Genomic DNA, 12,022 nt, shown 5'->3' with positions numbered 1-12,022 from the left:
TATTCGTCACGTTTCATATATGGGATAAAAATTTTAAAATGTTAAGATAAAATGCTTCCTAAAAAATGAAATTAAATCATATTTTCACCTGTAATATTGTACAGTATATATTGACTGTTGACTAGTTATACACTGTAGAATTGCAGTGCAGTATTGTGCATTATATATATATATATATATATATATATATATATATATATATATATATATATATATATATATATAATGTTTGTATGTTGAGGAAAGCTTTTATAAGTGTCTGGAAATGATCAATTAGCCTTTGATGGTAATCTAGTGTTTATTGTAATCACCAACAGATAGGGTTCATCAGCGTGTTACTAATCGCATGTAAAAAATAAATCACACTCATGGATTCGACAAAATACCATCTTCTCTTCTGTACAGATAGCTTCCCTATATTAGAACACAGAAGTCTAATAAAGGTTAGAAAAACACGTTGTATATAGGGTGTGTCTTGTTTCAGTTTGAGAGACTCAACTTGGCTCTTGCACCAAACTGCAGCTCTTATACAATAAGGTAGCATAGACATGTGAACTTATATATCGATATTGTGACTATAAATCTCATTTAGTGAGATTCAGTGGGCTTAGCCCATGACTGGCATGTTAAAGTTACACACAAATCTACTTGTCCTTCACAAAGCCAGCATTCTGTAACCTTGAAGATGTGTAAATAAAAAGCAGGTGTATCTGCAACCAGTATCCTCCTAAATCTGCTCTCAACTGATCAGACTGTACAGGTCTTTAATTTATAACTGGCTGCAAGAGATCTGGGGCACCAGAGGGAAAGCAGCTCAGAGGTATCATTCAAACACCGGGCTAGTGCAGGATAAAGGTTTCCACAAATCAGGGTTTCCAACAGGGCTGTACTAGATGTTTTTGTTATACAGTAACATAGGAGGAAATGCCAAATTAGCTGTGATATCCAACCATAAATTAAATTCCAGATTCCCTTCCCTAAATATTTACAAAGCGATTTGATCTTTCCGAATACAGCATATACAAAGTACCAACAATGGAAGCAGTCTGCATCCCAAAGCCCCTGTTTGCCAACAAGCTCACCAACCCTGTTCTTCCCATAATCAATTTTACCATCTGTCTCCCCTTTTTAAACAACTTCCCTTAATTAACTCCCTCTTCCTATTGGTGGCTATCCACAGTAAATAATTAACTTCATGTCTAACAAAGCTGAAGTCTGAGTAAACCTAAAAGCACTTCAGAACTAAATCCTGAGCTGGCTAGCAAGCTAGCTAAATGTATAAACCACAACAATTAGAAAAAAACAACACAAACTAATCAACAGGAAAGACAAACTAAAAAAAAACTTGGTAAGGTGTTCCCTGTAAATTGTATTAGTATAACATAAAACACAAACATATCCTTCATTTTACTTTTTACATTTTTAGACTGAGCTACAGCAGAACTTCTGAGGTGGCATACCTGCGGTTGTTGCAGTTTTACTTAGAAATGGGTGGAGCTAGCTTTTCATGCCAAGGGGGGGGGCGGGGGCAGTCTTACTCTAGGGGCCCACTCGGGACAGACCGACAGGGCTTATCAGGCACAGTTTTTGGTTTGGTCAGGCTGCAGTTCAAAGTACTCTTTTACTGTGTTTACACTTACAACTTGTGCCTGAATTGGCTCAGAGTCGATCAGATTTCAAGATTCTTATCATTTGAGCCACCCGTTTACACTTGAGCATGACCTGTTCTGTCTCCAGCCCAGTATGTGCATGCATAGCCCCTGAACTGCAGTGCGTGCCCGATGATGTCATATCAAACACCCCTTGCGTGAAGACATTTCCCCTCCCCAAAACAGAGGCAGAAGTGTTTAAATCATTTGTGTCTCTTGTGTGTTTCTACTTTAAGATTTAATTTTGCCATCAGATCTGGAGCAAAGCATTGAAAACTTTCATATCGGACATTTAAAGAAACAGGCATTATTGTATACATTTACACATCAGTATGACAACTATACAGAAGCGTATTGCTGCCACGTAGAGCAAAATAAAATTCAGCACATATATCGTTAAAACGATATAACTATTTCGTTAAAACGATATAATTATTTTGTTAAAACGATATAGTTATTTCGTTAAAACGAAATAGTTCTCGTAAAAATGGAAACAGAAATCAGTGTCAGTCTTGAGAACGTCCACAACAGCAGACATCTCTACTGTACAGCCCCCCAATCTGTGCAAGTAAGTCACACAGTCTGTTTTTAAGTAGACCTATTTATTTCTATAAAACTTTATTAACACGATGATGTAGTTAATATATACGGAAACTTCCATAAATGTGGAATGTGTTTGTGTGAATTAATTAAAAACAATGTTTAGAGCTATAGGCCCAGCCTGTTCAGTCCACTGAGGCACTTGCTCCTGTAAAGAGCTGGTAAATACATTTGATAAATACCACTATAACTTTATTGTGTAATTATACATTTGTACTCAATAGTCATTATAACGGAAGATAACTTATTTTCCAAAAGGTTAAGTGTCGTCATGGCAAGAGCAACAGAGGACAATGCTGTAAGATTTCTCAGAAATCGCGGTATGCCTGACGATCAGCTTTACGTGTGTATATGCATGTGTTTTTATTTATTTTTATACATGAATGTGTCTGCAATGTTTACGTTTTGCGGTTAAATAATGCATTGTCATTCATTTTTAAGTTTTCTTTTTTTTAGCCCGATATACGTTTTAAAATATGTTTATACAGCAGGCCTACATACAAAAATTAAACGATCGCTGTCTACAGTCTTAACTTGCAAACCACTTGTCTGGGTTCAAGGAAACTTTTGCATGAACATTTTTGTGGGTAGCTCTTGGATGTATGTATGTCATTTGTCAGTGTAGTATTGTCTTATGTTTGGTGTATATTGGCGCATTTTACTGATACACTCGTATTGTTTTCAAGTGAGCAGGTTTTATGTAACCCTTTACAACCCTAAAAAGGGTTTTTATAAATTATTTTATGACCTAAGGTCTGTTTTGCTGTTTTGCACTATTGAAATCAAGAATCAATTATGTGTATTTCTTTCATGTTTACAGTGATACGTAAATGGTGACATTAATGGTGTATGGTTCCTCATTGTTTATTTATTTGTTTTGTGTTTTTATTAATGGTTAATAGTAAATGATTATGATTACATCTCTATCTGATTTTTTTTTTTTTTTTTTGGTGATATTTTAAAACATAAGTCAAAAGGTTTAAACGTATATTATATTAAATCAGCAGGATCACTGCCTCTTTAGGTCAGTGGTCTTTTTTTATATGCCAGGGGATATGTACCCTTATTTCAATTCTCATATTTGTTTAAAAGGGAATTTACAAACGTCAGTGTAATTATCCACATTCCTTTAATTGCATTTCAGAAATCTGTGTGCCTGAAAAACACTGAAAGTTTGAAAAATCCAAGAAGCATTTCATAATATGTTTTTTCCTTTTTAATTTGAACGCCAAAATAAAAAGTAGGGGGGTAGATAAAGTTGAACTATATCCTACATATTTCATAGGTCTAACATCCATAAAACCCTACTGAAAAAAAGTGTTGCAGATAAAATACTTTTTAGACGCATTCATTAATGCATATAAATGTTTTATATGCTCTTAGAACAATGGTTTTAGAAACAACACCTTTTCAAAGAATGCTTCATACTTTTTTGTGATTTGTGGAGGTTCTACAGTATAGAATAACAAAACATTTACTAAACATTTACTAAAATGTTAAATATTAATATGCATCTATGGGTCTGAATATTTTCTGCAACACTGTTTCAATAGTGTACCAACCAACTATCAATTTATTTTAAATATATAGTATGTGATGGCCTATGCCTCTTGTTCCTTTAAAACATTTCCTTGCAAAGCATTGTAACAATGTCACATTTTATTTACTATGTTATATGTAGATATGTAACAATATTTTTACCTTTACAGATTGACAGAGAAGTAATCTGCCTAATGGATGATGACAGTCTGGCCAAATATGTCCCGATCTTTGGTGACAGGATTGCAGTACGCAATTTTTGCAAAAGCAGAGAATCAGAATATAAGGAAAAAGCAGAAACAAAGAAACAGAACTGTGGGAGGGTAGTGGGTGGAGCTTTAGGGAAGGACCAGAAATGACAGCACACAGGAGCCGGAAGTGTCGTTTAGTCCTTGGAGCCCTGTACCATCAATGGTACAGGCAGGATTTTATTTTAACAAACAAAAATAGAACAGTCCAGTATTCCAGAAAATAAACAAGAAAACCACCTGGAATACCAGCGATGGTAAACTCAGGTTTCAAATAAAAAGAATAAACAAAAACGTCCCATTACACACAACAATAAAGGAAGCACTGGGTTTCTCTGTGCTCCTGCAGTGGGTTTCCTCTCACCGCCTCCTGGCCCCCTTCCACGGATTACTGGCTTGTCCTGGGTTTCTTCCACTGCGGCAATCCACCAAAGTCCCTTAAGTTTCAAGCTTCTGCGAATTACAGCAGTTTGATAAAACAAAACAACAACAAAGCACAGCACGTGTTTTCAGTTCAGGACAGGGGGCCGAATGGCAAAACCATACTGCTTAAATACTGCCAAGTCCCACCCCTGCAATCAGCACGCTGCCTCACGTCAGCCAATCGATGAGAACAGCACAGCTGATTGCAATGATGGGACCTGACGGCCGCATGGTCCCACCTTGGGCCAAGATGGCCGCCTGACCCGGAACTTCCTGTATGGTCAGAGTTCAGCCTCCTGACCCAATCACGGTCAACCCTACACAGCGCTGCCGGTGGTCGGGAGGGCGAATTACAACAGGGACTCCTTTCAATCCTGTCACACATCCCCCCCCTCAGAGTGGAGCCGTAGGCACACTCGGCCAACCCTAACTCCCCTAAATGACCCCCCTCCCTTGAAAAAAAATCAGCATTTTGATGCTCCTTACCCGAACGATGTTTAACAGTGAAGTTAAAGGGTTGCAGCGCCAGACTCCACCGAGTAATCCGGGCGTTCGTGTCCCTCATCGTGATTAGCCACTTAAGAGGAGCGTGATCTGTGACAAGAGTGAAGGACCGCCCCAGGAGATAATATCGAAGAGAGTTTGTGGCCCATTTAATGGCCAGGCACTCCTTCTCAATAACTGAGTAGTTGCGCTCCCTTTGAGCCATTTTCCTGCTAATGTATAGCACGGGGTGTTCTACCCCATCGATCTCCTGGGACAAGACGGCCCCCAGACCGACATCCGAGGCGTCTGTCTGGAGGATGAATTCCCTGTTGAAATCTGGTGAAACTAGTGCAGGGGCTTGGCAAAGTATCCGCTTTATCGTGTCAAACGCTTCCTGACACTCATCTGACCATTTTACAGTGTTTGGGGCGCTCTTCTTAGTGAGGTCAATCAAGGGGCTAACAATGGTGGAAAACTCGGGGATAAAACGGCGATAATAGCCTGCCAGCCCCAAAAGTGACCTCACTTGAGCCTTGGTTCGTGGGACCGGAGTGTCCACCAAGGCCTGGACCTTGGAAGCCACTGGTTTCACCCGACCATTACCCATGCTAAAGCCAAGATATTGGGTCTCTTGTTTGCCAAACGCGCATTTGCCTAGGTTGACTGTTAGCCCCGCCTCCCTCAAAGACTGCAGGACAGCCGCCAATCTATCAAGGTGCTCCTTCCAGGTAGAGCTAAAAATAACAACGTCATCAATATATGCTGCCGCATACTGATGATGGGGACGTAACACCTTGTCCATCAGTCTTTGGAAGGTAGCTGGGGCCCCATGCAAACCGAAGGGCATGGTCTTGAAATGAAACAAGCCATCCGGGGTAGCAAATGCGGTTTTCTCCTTGGAACTGGGTGTTAACGGGATCTGCCAATATCCCTTTGTCAGGTCCAGAGTGGACAAGAACCTCGCCTTACCCAGTCTGTCGAGGAGCTCATCCACTCGAGGCATGGGGTACGCATCGAACTTAGAGATAGCGTTCACCTTTCTAAAGTCCACACAGAAACGAGTGGAGCCATCCTTCTTAGGTACCATTACCACAGGACTACACCACTCGCTCTGGGAAGGCTGCACTACTCCCAGCTCGAGCATACTGGCCACTTCCCGGCGCATTACACCCCGCCGACTTTCCGGGATCCGGTAAGGCCTCTGACGCACCCGAACACCTGGCGGAGTAATAATGGCATGTTCAATAATGTCAGTTCTACCGGGCAACTCAGAAAAAACATCACTGAATTCCTCAATTAATTGACCCAGCTCCTGTTTCTGACGGGGAAGTAACTGTTCCCCCATCGAAATTTTAGCTGTTTGACCAGATGGCCCTGCCTCAGGACCGAAATCCTCCTCGGGGCTATCATTAGCAACAAACAGGGCTTCTCTGTCTCTCCAGGGTTTTAACAAATTTACATGATAAATTTGGAGTGGTTTTCGATGGTCGGGCTGCCTGATTTCATAATTCACTCTCCCTATAGCCCGAACCACCTCATAAGGCCCCTGCCACTTGGCAAACAACTTAGATTCGGCTGTGGGAAGGAGCAGCAGTACCTTATCTCCAGGTCGAAAAGTCCGAATTCGTGCTTTTTGATTGTACTGCTGCTGCTGCTGATGCTGAGCATTGCGCAGGTTCTCTTGAGCCAAACGACCGACTAATTCTAAGCGATCTCTTAGCAGTAGTACGTATTTGACTACATTTTTAGAAGTAGAGGTTTGGTCCTCCCACCCTTCTCGCACGAGATCGAGAATGCCTCGGGGTTGTCTCCCATATAGCAGCTCAAACGGGGAGAACCCTGTTGAACTCTGTGGCACCTCTCTCACTGCAAACATCAGGAAGGGGAGGAGTTTTGCCCAATGTTTTTGTTCCTGGTTCACAAATCGCCTCAGCATTTGCTTCAGGGTCTGATTAAATCTTTCCACCAGGCCATCTGTCTGCGGATGGTACACAGAGGTCCTGATGGGACGAATTTTCAAAATTTTGTATACTTCTTTGAGGGTATCGGACATGAAGTTGGTTCCCTGATCCGTCAGAATCTCTTTGGGCACCCCTACTCTAGCAATGATCTCAACTAGTTCTTTAGCAATGGCGACGGCACTAGTGGAGCGCAGTGGCACCGCCTCTGGATATCGCGTAGCATAATCCACCACTACTAGAATGTGCGTATATCCAGAGTCGGCGGGATGCACTGGGCCCACTATGTCCATGGCTATGCGATCGAAGGGAGTACAAACCAGGGGCAGTGGGACCAGCGGGGCCGGGCGAACCCGCCCCGGCGCTACTCTCTGGCAATCGGGACACTCCGCTACATATTTCCTCACATCCACGTGGAGTCCCATCCAATAAAACCGGGCCAGTATTCGTTCCAAGGTCTTTTCCCGCCCCAGGTGGCCAGAAAAGGGAATATCATGTGCCAACCGCATGACCTCCCGGCGGAAAGACCCCGGAACCAATAATTGGGTTACAGGCTGTCCTGTGCCCGGGGCTTGGGATACCCTATACAGCAAATGCCCCATCACGATGAAGTGAGGAAATGTGAGCGGCCCGCAGCCTTCAACTTCCTTCCCCTCGACAGACCGAACCCGCCCCCGGATGTGCACCAGAGTGGGGTCGTTACTTTGCTCCCACTCTAGGTCCACACCCCGGTCCCAGAATTGCGGTATGCCGAGCGGGGCCACAGTAGCTTCTGCTCTAGGGATCTCAGTAACCCGCTCCTGCTGGTCACACTGGACACCCACCCCCTTCTGTGTTCGTTTGACAGGCAAAGCAGACTCTCCCACCAATCCCCAGCCTTGCCTCATTAATGCCCCCTCAAGTTTCTCGGCCCTCCGCTCTCTTTTAGTTTTATGGGGCCGGAACCTGGAAGTAAATATGTCGGCCTGCAAGGGGAAGATCTGGCCAATTGGATCCCCCATTGCGACCACCTTTTCTACAATAGGTGGCCGAGCCGCATTGACCTTAACTTGTGTATAGTAAGGCCAATCTCGACCCAAAATTACTGGGTATGGCACCTTTTTAGCGACGGCCACGACTACGTGGCACGTCCGACTTTCCACAGTCATTCTAACTTTAGTGGTAGGATACGCCTTGGTTTCTCCATGAATACACGAGATGGTCACAGACCCCTGTGGCCGCCAGGGCGTACCCTCCAAGAGAGCAGACCGAATTATAGTGTGACTACACCCTGAGTCCACTAATGCGTGGGTACTCATATTACCAACAACTACATTAATAATGCAAGGCCCCTCCCGACCCCTTCCCCTGTACTCACCACCCTCTGCGTCCAGACATCGCAAGGCCACGTCACACTCCATTGCGGCAGGACAGAATCTCGCGATGTGTCCCACCTCATGGCACCGGAAGCAGGTAGCGGAAGGCAACGCTGTGGGAGACGGCTGCTTGTCCCTTGGTCCACCACTGGGGGGGGGGGTCCAGGGATTCTCTCTGGCCCAGCTGGGAGCTAACCTCGGTCTCCACTTTGGAGTCGAGGCGCTCAAAGGGACGGGGAAAACTGAAGGCCTCGCTGCAGTCCTTGGGTGCGCTGGTAAAGGGCGATGCTTCACTGGGACTGCTGGGGCTGGACTGGGGTCCACCCGAAGCAGTGAATCCTCAAAAGCCTCCGCCAGTTCGACGGCCTTGTCCATCGTCTCGGGACTGTGGCGAGCGACCCAGGCTCGAGTCTCCGGTTCCAACACCTCCAGGAACTGGTCGACCCCCACAGACTCCATGATTTGTTGGGTGGTCCGTTCAGTGGGACGCAGCCAACGGGTCAGATGGTCCCAGAGTTGCTGGGCCGCAATGCGGGGCCGGGTTCCCTCTGGACGCTTGTAGGTCCGGAAACGCCGGCAATGCGTTTCCGGAGTGATATTGAGGCGTTGGAGGATAGCTGCCTTCACCTGGGGATAATCCTCCGCTGCCACATTGCTCAGGGCCCGGTATGCTGCCTGCGCCTCACCAGTCAGACAGGGGGCGAGTTGTGCCGCCCAACATCTGGCTGGCCACCCTGACACTGTAGCCACCCGCTCAAACGTGGTCAGGAAGGCCTCCGGGTCATCTTCTGAGGTCATCTTTTGCAGCCGGATTTTGGGCGTCGGCTGCGCTGGTCCAGCTGCTGCGGCCGGGACCTGGGCTTGGGCCTGGGCCTGGGCCACTACCAGGTTCTGAATGGCCAGACACATGGCCGCCATCTTGTCAGTCATCGCGGTCAGATGGGCTGAACGCTCAGCATCCCTCTGAGCATCCCGTTCTTCCCGACGCCGCTCTACACCGTCACGGTGTCTCTCCTGATCCTCCAAGACGGCTTGCAGGGTGTGCCGGTCCATGCTCATCCCACTTCTGACACCACCTTGTGGGAGGGTAGTGGGTGGAGCTTTAGGGAAGGACCAGAAATGACAGCACACAGGAGCCGGAAGTGTCGTTTAGTCCTTGGAGCCCTGTACCATCAATGGTACAGGCAGGATTTTATTTTAACAAACAAAAATAGAACAGTCCAGTATTCCAGAAAATAAACAAGAAAACCACCTGGAATACCAGCGATGGTAAACTCAGGTTTCAAATAAAAAGAATAAACAAAAACGTCCCGTTACACACAACAATAAAGGAAGCACTGGGTTTCTCTGTGCTCCTGCAGTGGGTTTCCTCTCACCGCCTCCTGGCCCCCTTCCACGGATTACTGGCTTGTCCTGGGTTTCTTCCACTGCGGCAATCCACCAAAGTCCCTTAAGTTTCAAGCTTCTGCGAATTACAGCAGTTTGATAAAACAAAACAACAACAAAGCACAGCACGTGTTTTCAGTTCAGGACAGGGGGCCGAATGGCAAAACCATACTGCTTAAATACTGCCAAGTCCCACCCCTGCAATCAGCACGCTGCCTCACGTCAGCCAATCGATGAGAACAGCACAGCTGATTGCAATGATGGGACCTGACGGCCGCATGGTCCCACCTTGGGCCAAGATGGCCGCCTGACCCGGAACTTCCTGTATGGTCAGAGTTCAGCCTCCTGACCCAATCACGGTCAACCCTACACAGCGCTGCCGGTGGTCGGGAGGGCGAATTACAACAGGGACTCCTTTCAATCCTGTCACAAGAACCTATTGCAGAAACTCAGAGACAAAATGATGCTACATAACAATGGGAAAGAAGTTGTGAACACTGGAAGGGATGGAGAGGGCTATGAGAACAACAGTAAAAGAAGATGTTACTTAAAAGGCAACAGGCATGCAGTAAAAGAAAGTCGCAGGATTGAATTGGGATGGTTGCATGAAGGGAAGCAAGTCAGGAAGCGAAATGGTGGAGGAACACGTGTGTTAGAAGTTTCCAAAACAGCAGACAAACAGGCACTTATACAGTTGGCGAAGGATTTGTTCTTTCCCAATGGAAATTCCAAGAAAGGTTACTTGGAAGACTTCAAATATGACATCCTGGATTTCTAGGAAACAGTAATGCCAGATAGTTCAAATGTAGGGGAATTGTACAATGCTCTAAAATGAGGTACTTTAAGATTTTACCTGGCAACCTATCCAATTTCTGAGAGTACATTAGTTTCAGACAGTCAACCACAAAAGGATATTTTGCCTCAGATTGATCTAACTACAGACATAAATTACTCTAGACAATCCCTAGCTCAAATCCATGGTGAGGCCAAAGATGAGGGAATTACTCTTTCCACATTAGCCATGGAACAAGAGGCAGTTTTAGAGACCATGAACAAACACAGTTAAGACAGGTCAGAAATAATAGTGGAACAAACTGCACTGAATACAAATGCTGTAAGTGAAGAACCCATTGTGCATGAACCAACATTTCATGTTGTAGAAGGATTGTCTGCAATCAACATGGAGCCAGTTAACCAAAGTTTCTTGTATGAAATACAGTTTGGACCAGTGTCTAAGGACATAGCAGCTTCTCAGTTGACTGACACTCTCCCATATGAGACACCACCACCTCTACAGAGTCAGTCAATTCACAACATGACCCATTCCACTCCAGAGAATTCACAATGTGTTGTGCACCTAGATTTATCTTCAGTAGAGGTGGACAGTGTCCCACCATCTGCAAGAAGACTGACCTCTTCTCCTGAAGACCAGCCCATAACTACAACTATCAGACTACATAGATCTAATCTCCTTCATGAAATGAATGCACACTTCAAGAATCCAGATATACCGTCAGCACAGCTAAAAATGTTCTTCATAAATGAAGCAGGAGCTGATGTTTTAGGACTGTCTAGAGATGCTTATTCTGCCTTTTGGACAGAATTCTTTGCTTCTGTTGCTGAAGGGGAAAATGTTAGAGTTCCTGCCATATGTCCTAGGTGGCAAGAAGAAGAATGGAGGGCTGTTGGCAGAATTTTAGCCAAGGGATATTCAGACCACAGTTACTTCCCACTACAGCTTGCCCCAGCTTTCACAATAGCACTCATTCATAGAGAACACTTTGTTAATCCAGTTATTTTGCATGGGTCATTTCTTTCCTATATAAGCCAAACTAAAAGAGATTTGGTTGATGCAGCAATTGAAGGCATTCTTACAGAAGATGACACAGATGACTTGTTGGATTTTCTGGACAGGATGGGGTGTACCACTATTCCAACAAAGGAAAACATGAAACAAGTCTTCCTACAGATTGCTCACAAAGAACTTATCCAGAAACCAAAATACGCCCTTGATAAAATGTCGGAAGTCTCCAGAGTTATTCTGAAAGGGTTTTTCCCAAACAGTCAAGCAGTGGAGAAAATGTACACAGAGAAGATGCCAACTGTAAAAAAAAGTGCTGAAACTGTAGCTAGCAACTCCATTAAGCAAAGCTGAAAGCCAGAGCTTCAAATATTTACAGCAATACCTCAGAGGTCTAGATGATGTGTTGTTAAGGAAGATGCTCCGTTTTATGACTGGCTCAAATGTCATGGCAGTGGAGAAAATCCAAATTATGTTCACCAGTTTGGATGGTCTAGCAAGACGTCCAGTTTCACATACATGTGGCCTTGTGTTTGAACTTCCTTCAACGTACCAGAGCTATCCAGAATTGAGAGGG

This window comes from Acipenser ruthenus, chromosome 28 (genome assembly GCF_902713425.1).
Source record: "Acipenser ruthenus chromosome 28, fAciRut3.2 maternal haplotype, whole genome shotgun sequence".
NCBI lineage: Eukaryota > Metazoa > Chordata > Actinopteri > Acipenseriformes > Acipenseridae > Acipenser > Acipenser ruthenus.
The sequence above is the reverse complement of the archived record's forward strand: the minus strand, read 5'-3'. Positions refer to the sequence as shown.